The sequence below is a fragment of the Panicum virgatum genome, chromosome 3N, assembly GCF_016808335.1.
Source record: "Panicum virgatum strain AP13 chromosome 3N, P.virgatum_v5, whole genome shotgun sequence".
Classification (NCBI taxonomy): Eukaryota; Viridiplantae; Streptophyta; class Magnoliopsida; order Poales; family Poaceae; genus Panicum; species Panicum virgatum.
In genome coordinates this window covers 37,777,536-37,789,572 of record NC_053147.1, presented here as the reverse complement: position 1 = coordinate 37,789,572, position 12,037 = coordinate 37,777,536, and positions in this window count along the sequence as shown.

Here is a 12,037-nt window from a genome sequence, read left to right as displayed (position 1 = left end):
TACAGAAAGGAGAATCAATTCGCTTGCATGGTAGTAATGATATTGCTACTTAGTTGTTTGACGCATGCAGAATCGATCCGTGATGTCTGGCTCAAAGCGAATGCTCCGGGGCCCCTGGGAGATAGACTCAGTTGTTTTGAGTCTGTCTACTACCGAGACTGGACTTCGATCTGCATGAAACCTTAAAAGTGGATGCCGGGGCCACCTAGTAGGTAGGCTCAATGGTTTGAGGCTAGGTACCACTAGCCAAGGCTTAACCTGTGCACCACTTCAAAGTTACACCTTAGTAGCAGACCCGCGGGACCTATTCTGGACCAGCCCCCAAGCTAGTATGAGGTCCGGAGCTCCAGATGCACAGGTCCAGGCAGTTCAGTGCTTGTTACAGAGTGGTGGAGTGTGTAGGCTTAGGGTGCGGAACCAGGCTAAGGCGCTACACAGGACTCCGGACCACTCCAGCAAACAACACGACTTTTCCAGACCTGGCTCTGAGGCTTCAGACCCCTCCTAGCGGTGGGTGAGGTCATTTTGTCGTACTCGATCCTTTGAGATATGGAGCTGGACATGCCGTGTAGGACTTAGGAAGCCAACTCTTGAGCTAGAACGAGGTCCGGGCCGCTAATTACCCAGCTCTGGGTACTAGAGCACTCGTTACAGGGTGGTGGAGTGTGTAGGCTTTGGGTACGGAACCGGCTAAGCGTCCACACAGGACTCCGGACCACCCCAGGAAACAAGCACCCCCTCTCCAGCGCAGGTCCCTAGGGGTCCGGACCCCTCTCCCAGCAGCAAGAGGGTCCGGACCTGTACGGGAATCCAGCAACTCAATACAGATCTTAGCTATAGCGACCAGTGTGGAAGTCCGCACAGGGGTTAGAAAAGTAAAATTTTGAGGATCGAAATGCGATATAAGATTTTGACACAAAGACAGAACTGGGCAAATCTTCCCTTTGGAACTTGATATACATGGCTTGCGCGATGGATGCCAGAGGCCGGGTTTACGAGGGCGGACCTCTACTGCTCTGGGCCGCGCGTTAATGCTAGCCGACGGTGCGATGGATGCCAGAGGTCGGGTTTACGTGGGCGGATCCCAACCGCTCTAGGCCGCACGCTGATTCTATCTTATTACAAAGGAAAAAATTTATTTCCCCGCTCTGCCTAAGTGTAAAACTTACGCAGATGCTCTATATTCCATGGGTAGGGCAGTGGCACTCCATCTTCTGTGGCGAGGCGAACGCATCCGGGCTGGCATACTTCTGTAACCTTGAAGGGCCCCTCCCAGCTGGGGGAGAGTTTGTGGAGCCCTTCTCGGTTCAGGATCTGCCTTAGGACGAAGTCGCCAGCCCGGAGCTCCCTACTGTGCACGAACCGTTGATGATAGCGCCTGAGCGCCTGGTTGTAGCATGCATTCCGGATTGCTGCTCGCCACCTTCGTTCATCAACGAAGTCCACATCGTCACGCCGCTGTTGTTCCTGCATGAACTCATCAAAAACCTGGACCCGTGGTGAGCCCAGGTGAATTTCTGGGGGAAGGCATGCTTCAGCCCCGTAGACCAGGAAGAATGGAGTCTCCCCGGTGGCTCGGCTGGGTGTGGTCCGGTTGCCCCATAGTACGCACAGAAGCTCATCAACCCATTTGGCACCATGCTTCTTCAAGCAGTTGTAGGTGCGGGTCTTGAGTCCCCTGAGGATCTCTGCATTCGCTCTCTCAACCTGTCCATTGCTGCGGGGATGTGCCACGGACGCAAAGCATAGCTGGATGCCGATGTCCTCACAGTACTCCTGGAAGAGTCTGCTTTTGAATTGGGTCCCGTTATCTGCAATGATGCGGTTTGGGACGCCAAATCTGCACCAATGGACTTGAGGAATGCGACTGCTGATTTCTTAGTGATGTTCACCACAGGGGTAACTTCCAGCCACTTTGTGAACTTGTCGATGGCGACGTAGAGGAACCGGTACCCGCCGACGGCCCGGGGGAATGGACCCAGGATATCCACGCCCCACACGGCGAATGGCAATGAGGGCGGAATCATTTGCAGAGCTTGAGCCGGTGTGTGTATTTGCTTTGCATGGAACTGGCATGCTTTGCAGGACTTTACCAGCTCAGCCGCATCCTGGAGTGCTGTCGGCCAGTAGAAGCCATGCCGAAAGGCCTTGCCAACAAGCGTGCGAGATGAGGAATGATTTCCACACTCGCCTCCATGGATCTCCGTGAGCAACTCGTGGCCCTCTCCCTGGGAAATACACCGCATGAGAATACCATTGGCACCACAGCGGTAGAGATCCCCTTCTACCACCGCATAGCGTTTAGCCAATCGTACTATGCGCTCAGCGGACACATCATCATCAGGGAGGATGTTGTCTTTCAGGTAGTCCCGGATCTCAGAGATCCATGCATCGGGAACTCCCTGAGCAGGTGGGAGTGGCTCTATGAGGTCTCTAGGATCCTCAACAGAGCTCACAACCCAGGGCGGGCACCACATGTGGAATGCCGCCGGGACCGCTAGCTTCGAGGTGCTAGCTTGATCCCCTTCGCCCAGTTCGGCAGGCTGGGCGGTAGGTCTCAGTAACTGTCTTTCGAAGACGCCCTTGGGCTCGGTTGCCTAGGTAGATGCTCTCGCGGAGAGATCATCTGCTGCTGAGTTGAGTTCGCGGGGAACATGTTGTAGTTCCAAGGCGTCGAAGTCCTTCTCGAGCTTCCTCACGTGGATGAGGTATGCCGCGAGCTGGGGATTGTTGCAGCTGCAATCCCCTCGGACCTGCTTGATGATTAGCTGAGAGTCCCCCTTCACCAAAAGCTGCCGAACCCCCAAAGTCAGGGCTTGTGCCAGGCCAAAGATCAAAGCTTCGTACTCCGCCATGTTGTTGGTGGCCTTGAACTCAAGGTGCACCATGTACTTCATCTGATCTCTGTTTGGGTCGATGAGGACCACACCAGCTCCAGCCCACTTCTTGCGTATGGACCCGTCGAAGAAGAGTGTCCAGTGGGGCTCGGTGAAGACTGGTGTCCTGATTTCCGGCTCCGGGGGTCCGGCGGTGAAGTCCGGACCCCCAGAATTGCTTGGGGAAGGAGTCCACTCCGCTATAAAATCAGCCAGGATCTGGCTCTTGACTGCATGGCAAGGCTGGAAGTCCAGCGGAACTCAGCTAATTCTGCTGCCCACTTGGCGATATTGCCCGTGGCGTTGGAGTTGTGCAGGATCGCTCTTAGCGGGTAAGAGGTCACTACGACAACTCGATGTGCCTGAAAGTAGTGGCGCAGTTTCCTGGACGCAACAAGTATTGCATAGATAAGCTTATGCGTCTCAAGATACCTGACCTTCGCTTCGTGAAGGACTTCGCTGACGTAGTAGACTGGCTTTTGGATGGTCCGGACCCTAGTGACTGGGTCCGGCTCGCCCTTATCCACCATGTCAGGTCCTTGGGCCCCCAGCGGTTTTGGGTTCCCACTGGGATGAGGCTCCTCCGGACCCCCTTGTCCGGGGTCCGGACCTTCAGGCAAAGGTGAGGCTGACGGGCCCCTGTGCCCGGGGTCCAGCTCACCATCCTTGGCCGGGGAGACCCTGGTGTCCCCCTGGTGAGCTTGCTCCGTCCTTTCGGCAACCAGCACAATGCTGACCGCCTCTACAGATGCAGCAAGATACAGAAACAACGTCTCACCGGGCTCTAGAGCCACCAATACTGGCAGTGAGGTGAGATGCTGCTTTAGCTCCTAGAAGGCTTGCTCAGCCTCTTCGGTCCAAGAGAATGGACCGGACCTCCTCAATAGCTTGAGGAAGGGAAGGACCCTCTCAGCCAGCCTCGATATGAAGCGGCTAAGAGCGGCGAGAGATCCAATAAGCTTCTGGACATCCTTGATGCGGCCAGGAGGCCTCATCACTTTCGATCGCCTTGATCTTGGCTGGGTTTGCCTCGATGCCTCGATGTGAGACTAGGAACCCCAGCAGCTTTCCTGCCGAGACGCCGAAGATGCATTTCTCGGGATACAGCTTCGTGCGCGTGGCGCGCAGTCGATCGAAGACGAGGGACATGTACTCCACTAGTGTTGACCCTACCTTAGTCTTGACCACAATTTCATCGACATATACCTCAACAATATCTCTAATTAGATTACAGAAAGTTTTGTTCATAGCTCGCACAAATGTGGGTAAGGCATTCCTCAGACCATATGGCATGACAATATAGCAATAAAGCCCATCTACTGTTACAAAAGCAGTATGCTTCCTATCCTCTCTAGACATCTGAATCTGGTGAAAACCAGAGTATGCATCTAGGAAAGACAAAAGGTCACACCCGGAGGTGGAGTCCACGATCTGGTCGATACGTGGAAGAGGATAGGGGTCTCTAGGACATGCCTTGTTGAGGCTGGTGTAGTCGATGCACATCCGAAGCTTCCCGTTGGCCTTTGGGACAATGACCGGATTGGCCAACCACTCGGGGTGGTGGACCTCCTCGATGAAGCCAGCGTGTAGGAGCTTGCGGACTTCTTCACGGATGAAGTTCTGCCGCTCCACGGACTGCTTCCGAGGCTTCTGGCACACCGGCGTGGCATCGGGGTAGATCCTCAGATTGTGCTCGATCACTTCCCTGGGGATCCCGGGCATCTGTGACGGTTCCCAGGCGAACACGTCCACATTTGCCCGGAGGAAAGTGATGAGCGCGTCTTCCTATTTCCCCTCCAGGTTCCCCGCGATGCGGGTGGTCCTAGAGGAGTCCGCCCCGATCTGCATCGTCTTCACGGGAACATCGTCCGGATCAGATGGCTGAACCCTGGGAGCCTTTGCAGGTGCCCTGGGTTGCGAGGTGGACGGGTCCTCCTCGGAACGTGCAGCCTCTGTCGCCAGAGCATGCAGTCTCTCAACTGCAGCGACGGCAGCGGTGCGGTCGCCCCGCATGGTGAGGACACCGGCAGGGGATGGCATCTTCAGGACCAAATACCCGTAATGGGCAATGGCCACGAAGCAGTAGAGAGCCGGCCGGCCAATGATGGCATTGAATGGGAGGTTTACTTCCGCAACATCGAACTGGACGCTCTCTATGCGGAAGTTCTCCTCGGTCCCGAACGTGACCGGCAGGGTGATGCTCCCCAGAGGGAACACCGGATGTGGGCCCACTCCGGAGAATGGGCGAGAGGGAGTCAGCTTGGACTACGGGATCTGCAGCTGCTTGAATGCTGTATAGCTGATGACGTTGAGGCCGGCCCCACCGTCGATCAGCACGTGATAGAGCCTGACGTTGGATATGACAGGGGCGGTGACTAGAGGTAGTACACCAGCCCCGGCCATGTTCTCCGGGTAGTCAGATGGCCCGAAGGAGATGGTGGTGTTCATCCACCTTTGGTGCGGCACCGCCTTTGGGACCCCCGGCTTCACCGAAAGGACCTCTCGGCGAAGGGTCTTCACGTCCCGCCGGGAGAAGAGCTCCCAGCTTCCGCCATACATTACGTACAGCTTCTTGTGGCAGTCGCTGTTGTCGGAGTCGGAGTTGTCGTCATGGTACACGCCCTTCAGCTCCCGAGCGGGGGATTGGTACCCTAGCTCCTTCTCCCCAGCAGTGGCCCCGCTGTCGGAGGCTTTCTCCTTGCCAGGTCGCTGGCGAGGAGGGGTGAGCCATCCTTGGAAGACTGCTCACGCCGCCCACTGACCCGCTTCACGAGCTTCTGGATCTCGCGGCAGTCAGCGGCGCTGTGGTGAGCGGTGGGATGCACTGGGCATGAACCTCCACTGCCACCTTGCGGGCGAGGGCGTTTGCCATGAGCATTCTGGCCCCCAGCTGCTGCCGCAGCAGCTGGTGTGGCTGCTACAACGGCCGGACCACCAGGTTGCGGTTCCCCGCGACTCCGGTTCTTGTTTTTCTTCTTCTTGCCACCACCCTGAGCGGTAGCACCGGAGCCACCAGCTTTGGCAGCTCCGTCTTGGGGGGCTGAGTGCCATGCGCGGCCCTCAGTGGCCCTGGCACACTTGTCTGCCAGGGAGAAAATCGTGGTGACGCTTTCCACCTCGAGCGTCGCCAGCTTCTCGAGCATCTTTTCATCACGTACCCCCCTGACGGAAAGCAGTGATAATAGATGTGTCAGAGATACGAGGAATGGTACCCCGTACCTTGGTGAAGCGCGAGATGAATGCCCGGAGCGTCTCCACGGGTTTCTGTCTCACGGCGTGGAGGTGAGCCTCCACACCATGCTGCTGGTATGCACTGGCGAAGTTCGCTGTGAAGAACCTCGCATAGAGCTCCTCCCAGGACCGAATCGTCCCAGGAGTGAGGTTCATGAGCCAAGTCCGGGCTGGCCCAAACAAGGCTACATGAAAGTAGCTCGCCTTGACGGCGTCGTTACCACCAGTTGCTGTGATGGCGGTAACATACACCTGCAGGAATTCCGACGGGTTACTGGTACCGTCGTACTTCTCCGACAGGTGCGGGCGGAACTTGGACGGCCATGCCACCACGCGGAGGTGCTCCACCAGCGCAGCACAGCCCACCCCAGCCACCGGAGCGCCCGCCTGTATCCGGGCATTCACCGGAGGCTTGGGTGCTGCCACGTCCAAGTCGGCGTTGAGGTTGCAGCCCTCAATGTTGAGACGGCGCTCTCGTGCCCTCTCCACAGAGATGCGAGCATCCTCACCCGCACGCCTGCGGTTGAGCTCTGCCCGCAGGTCTTCTGTTCGTGCACCCCTCACTGTGGGGGAGCGCACGGATGCCGACGTACCACCCTGGCGCCGGTGGTAGGGTACCACCGCATTGCCAAGAGGAGGTCGCTGCCCAGTCCTTGCAGAACTGGGGGAGGCCTGAGCCAGATGGAGGAGACGGTCAACGTCGTCCCGCCACTGCCTCAGGGCGTCTGGCGAGGCTGCAGCAGCTAGGGGGTTGCGAAGCAACTCCCTAGCCGCCGCCAGCGCTCCGCCGCTCGCAGCTTGTGAGGGGGCCCTTGATGGGCGCCCTGACTCTTGCCGGCAAGCAGCACGCGCCGCCGCCGACGGTGGCTGCTCCACAGGCACGGTTGCCCCTGGAGCAGGAAGGCGAGAGGCGTGTGGCACGGATGATGCCACACCCTCTGTCATCTCCACGTCGTCCACACGAACCATGGAGACGAGGAAGAGATGAACTGCGACCAGCTAATGCCCCAACCTGGCGCGCCAAAGGTCGTGGTGTGGCAAACCACAGCCAGGTGGCGGAATGCACCCGCCTAAGCCCAGAGGGTGAGTACTCGGGGGTTAGCTAGGACTAGTTTGATCTCGCCTAAGAACACCAAGAACACAATGTACACATCGGGTTTAGAGTGGTTCGGGCCGCCGGAGTGTAATACCCTACGTCCACTATGTGCTGTATTGCTCAAGACTGAAGAGCTTGGAGCTGAGTCCAGCGTGTGTTTGAGTGTGCTCTGGATTACTTGTTGTGTACAGCGAGCGCCTCCCTTTTAAATCTCAAGGGAGGCGCGTACATGGCCGTTGGGTCCCCGATAGGTGGGCCCAACTGGTTTATTATAACGTACTGTTCATACATTATGGCGTTGCAGGCGAAGGGGATCTCTCTCCTGGATTTCTTGCCTGCTCCAGGAATCCCCCGTTCAGCATGTCCAGGCGCTGTCTTGTCGAAATGGCGCCAGGTGTAGCTAGCGGCGTCGCCTGCCACGTAGCTGAACGGGACGTGTAGCTTGCGGCGTAGGCGGCATGATGGTAAAAGTGCCGTGGCATCGTATCTAATTAATGCGGCAGACGGGCTCTGCGCGTGTGCGGCGCAGGCGGCTGCACTGTGTATCTCGGTAATACGCGGTCCACAGTGAGGCCTGACAAAGGCTGCCCCGCGTGCCGCGGCGGCAGAGCACGCCTCAACCACCCGCATTGAATGCGGTGGGTGGGCGAGTCTTCGAGCGGAAGACTCGCGCTCGAGCCTGTGCCCGCACCCCCAGGACATGTGGCGGCTCCGGACCCCCCCAGTGGTATGTTGGTTCTACCGCGCGGGAGGTCCGGATGGAGGCGGGAGGTCCTGGACCCTTATGGGGGGTCCGAGGCCTCGGCTGTCAGCTCGGAGCTTCCCTTTCTCAGGGACACGTGGCGTCTCCGGACCTGTCCCTGAGCGGGGAGCGGGTCCGGGGCCGTTGGCCTGGTGAGGTAAGAGCCGGACCCGTGGGGCCTGGCTGCTCCGCTCTTTACCGCGTAGTTACGGATGACTACACGAGTCTTGCCTTACTGAAGTAGAAGTGGGTATCCCTGCTACAGGGTACCGACAGAGTGCCCCCCGGCTAGCGGTGGCTGAGAAGTTCTCGACGCGTGTTGGTTGATCCAAGCTATCTTCATAGAAAGAATAGATGGATTTGATCATCTGGTGGTAAGTAGATGATGCATTGCGCATCCCAAAGATGGGTTGGGCAAGGAGAGTCTCAACCCTAGTAGAATTCGGGCTGAGATCAATCTGAGTCCGAGTGGAACTCGATTTGTCTTCGAGTTTCAGCTCGATCTCCGTGGCGAGGTCGAGAAGTAGCATGTCGTCGTGATCATCTGATCCGGCGATGGCGTTGCAACTTTCCGACGAGTTTGCTTCCGGCTTCATGGGGTTGGTTAAGTGGCTGTCAAAGCCGCCTGAACCATTGGCGACGCAGACCCACAAGCCAAAAACAAAGATGGCTCCTTGAGGAAACGCCATGGTGCTGAAAGTGAAAGTGGTCATCGAATTCACCGATGAACTCGCCGAATCCCCTACCTGGCGCGCCAGCTGTCGGTGTTTACCGCCAAGCCTGCTCAGGGATACCCTTAGCAGTAGGATTGTAGGTAGGGATCGACTGCTCTGGAACTCGATGGTGCAAGGAACACAAGGATTTAGACAGGTTCGGGCCGCGAGGTGCGTAATACCCTACGTCTTGTGTGGTTGCTTGTATTGCCTTAGGTGTTGATGTGTTTTGAGGGGGTCCTTGCCCGCCCATATATATTCCGGGGGACAGGGTTACATGAAAAGTCTTAGCCGAGTACAGTTGGAGTCCTACTACAACATGGTCGGGTAGTTTCCTTGTACTGCAGCTAGTTCTACGCCTATTCGGGTAGTTAGAAGAGAGGTAAGGTACATCCATGAGCTATCCCTTACTCTAAAACATTCTATGCTTATAAGCAGTCCCGCTGCCTCGGGTCTGACATTCATTCCTTATCATGACGGTTTGTGCACTCTACCCCTCACTCTCCCCAATCTATGAGTTTGAATGATATCCATGACTAATCACTAAAATTAAACTCGATCTCTGGTTTTGTGTTTCTTTATGATTGGCTTGCATACACTTTATTCTTCACTAAACCTAAACCTATGAATCATATCTTAGAGAACCCATAATTGTTAAGTTGTTAAATAGTGAGATATGGTTTGATGAAATAATCCTTGCTTTATCTGCTTATATATCTGGTAAATTTTTATAAAAAGGGAAACCTCCATAGCCTTACAACTCCACATATTTGTCCTACTAGAGCCATATGTCAACCTTCATGATACAAACTTTATACATGTGCCTTATTGTTGCATTGAGCTTCATCAAATTTTGTGACCCTAGTGAGATACATTTCATATTTGCTTGATTAAAATCACGTACACGCCACAAGCTAAACTTCTACAATGGAGGTTATCTATTCCATTCCATCCATTCTGCAAAATAAAACTCCATGAAAATGATCTCTCTCTCTCCATATTATCCTTCAATGAGGCATGGGCTAAAAAAAGAGAGGAAAGATGACATGCCAAAGGAGCACGGCCCATAGTCAGTTAGCAAGAGAGAAAAAATGGTATGCCAAAGAAGCACGACCCAAAAAAATGGACACATGAATGTCCAAGAGGGAAAAAAAGAAGAGAAAAATAATATAGCCATGACCTCATATCATTCAAATAAAAGGAGAGAGGGACTCATGCAAGGAATCTTTTATTTTGATCATTCACCACCCATGCTCCACACACATGCACAATCTTGATCAGCTTGTATGACTAGTCATCTCCATGGATCCATTGTTTGATTTTGCAATATATGTGACACATGTGCTTGTTTCCTTTTTACCTACATGAGCTCCACATAAGCTGTCTTCAGAAGTAGGTTGAAAAGAAGAAATGCTTTGGTGAGGATTTAAACACATTGAGTCATATGAGAGATCCTATGGAGAAGTAAAGCTATGGTTGGTCTTTGCAAAATATTTTTCAAAACCTCAGTCATATAGCAGGAAAGTGGAGGAGACTGAAGTCAGCATCGTTCTACTCTTCAACTTCCTAGATAATTTATGGTAGACACATTAAAATTCACAGGTATAGGTGAAGCTTAGAATAATAAGTATGTAGGTGTCATATCATATGGGAGTCGGGTTCACCTTAATCCTAGCCTTTACTCAGGACGAGCAAATGAATAAGTGTGGGGATCTTTTTGACGGTCTATTTTGATCGTGAACTATCGCGCAAAATAAGAGCATCAGAAGGGATAAACGTTATGATAGGGTGAATTATTGACAAATTCCACATATGCTAATCTAAAAATGTGTGCAGGTGAATTTGGGCTAAAAATGCAGAAAACTAGCAAAATCCTCAACCAAGCATAGGGATCAAAAGGGCCCACTTGACAGCCATACATGAGAAGAAACACAGCCATAAACAAGGTGACATGCAATCAATCCATGGAAACATCTTCTTGACCAATCAGGCCCGATTACACTGATTCATGGGCCCACCAGAGCATCTAAACTGACTTGAGACAGGCTGCACACCTATATCTGCCATGTGGGACCTCCGGAGGACCTAACCATCAAAGGGGAGGTCGAGTGCGCCAGGTCCATTGTTCGCCGACCATGGTGGTCGGCTGACTATAGGTCGACGCCACCGATCTACCCCTTGAGCGTGAAGCTTCATGGGTGTTTCCTCAAGTCGGTTCAAGGTGTGCCCTTGCCATTTCACCGCGTGAAGGTCTCTTTTTCCCCCTCTATAAATATGAGGGGAGGGGGTAAGAATAGGGGCATCTCACACTTGCACTCTCTTCTGTCTTTTGGAGTTTAGAGTTCTCTAGCGGTAGAGGTATGCAGGAGGGGCGCCGGAATGTTGGCGCTCTTCTCCATCCAGTACCTCTACGAGAGTGAGGGGGAGTCGAGGGAAGTGCTAGACCTATCGACACTCTTCTTCGCTTGTACCTCGACGGATGCTTATCAGTCTGTAAGTGTTCGTGACTTATTCAGTATTCATAATTATATTTCAAGTTTAGCTAGTAGTTTTATGTTGTTTTCTGGATTGAGTGTCTACTAGTATTTTAGTAGTTAGCTCTAGTCTAAGGCTCCTGATAAGGACGGATGTCCTTGCGCAAGACTAGAGTTAGTAAACGATAGTGTAGGCGTGGTGCCTAGGTTAGGCTTTACCATTCGATTGTTGTGCCTCCCACGGTTTGTAGAGGTAGTCTGCAGGTGGTGATAGTCCTATTTAGTGCCATCGTAATCCTCCACGTTCGGTTGCATGATAGTAGCCTACGTTGGAACTTTTGGTCTGATCAGGCGAAGCCGGTGCCCGACGTAAACAGCTGATTCTTAGTCTGATCTTACCTTGAACCTGATAAATCCTCTCAGCCCCTTACCTCTTTCATAGTGTGGTGTCCTTGGATGAATTCAAATCTTAGATAATATACTCGCATTCCCTGTGAATACGATACCTTGGAATACTCTTAGGTGAAAGCTCTGACGATTCCGTGCGCATGCGAATTTCACTCGTGACGCTAAGAAGTGTCAACACCACCAAAGATCGGGAGAACCGCATAAGCTCTCATTAACATGCTCTCTACGAGCCTATTTTGAGCGTCATTTTGAGTCTAAAATCATGAGATTTAATATTTTATGTCTGTAGGAAAATATTGCTATTTCGGAATTTGATCAGAATGCAGGGAAAGCATGCTCCAGGATCCAAACTACAAAAAGTCTGACCAATCAGGAACGTCCATACAAGGGAGTGGGACCCATCTAGCAGCCACGCTACCAAAGGTTATGGATTCGAAGGCGGCGTTGGTTTGGCCGAACCAAAAGTGAACCCGTTCTTTGACTGTTTTGTTGCCGGC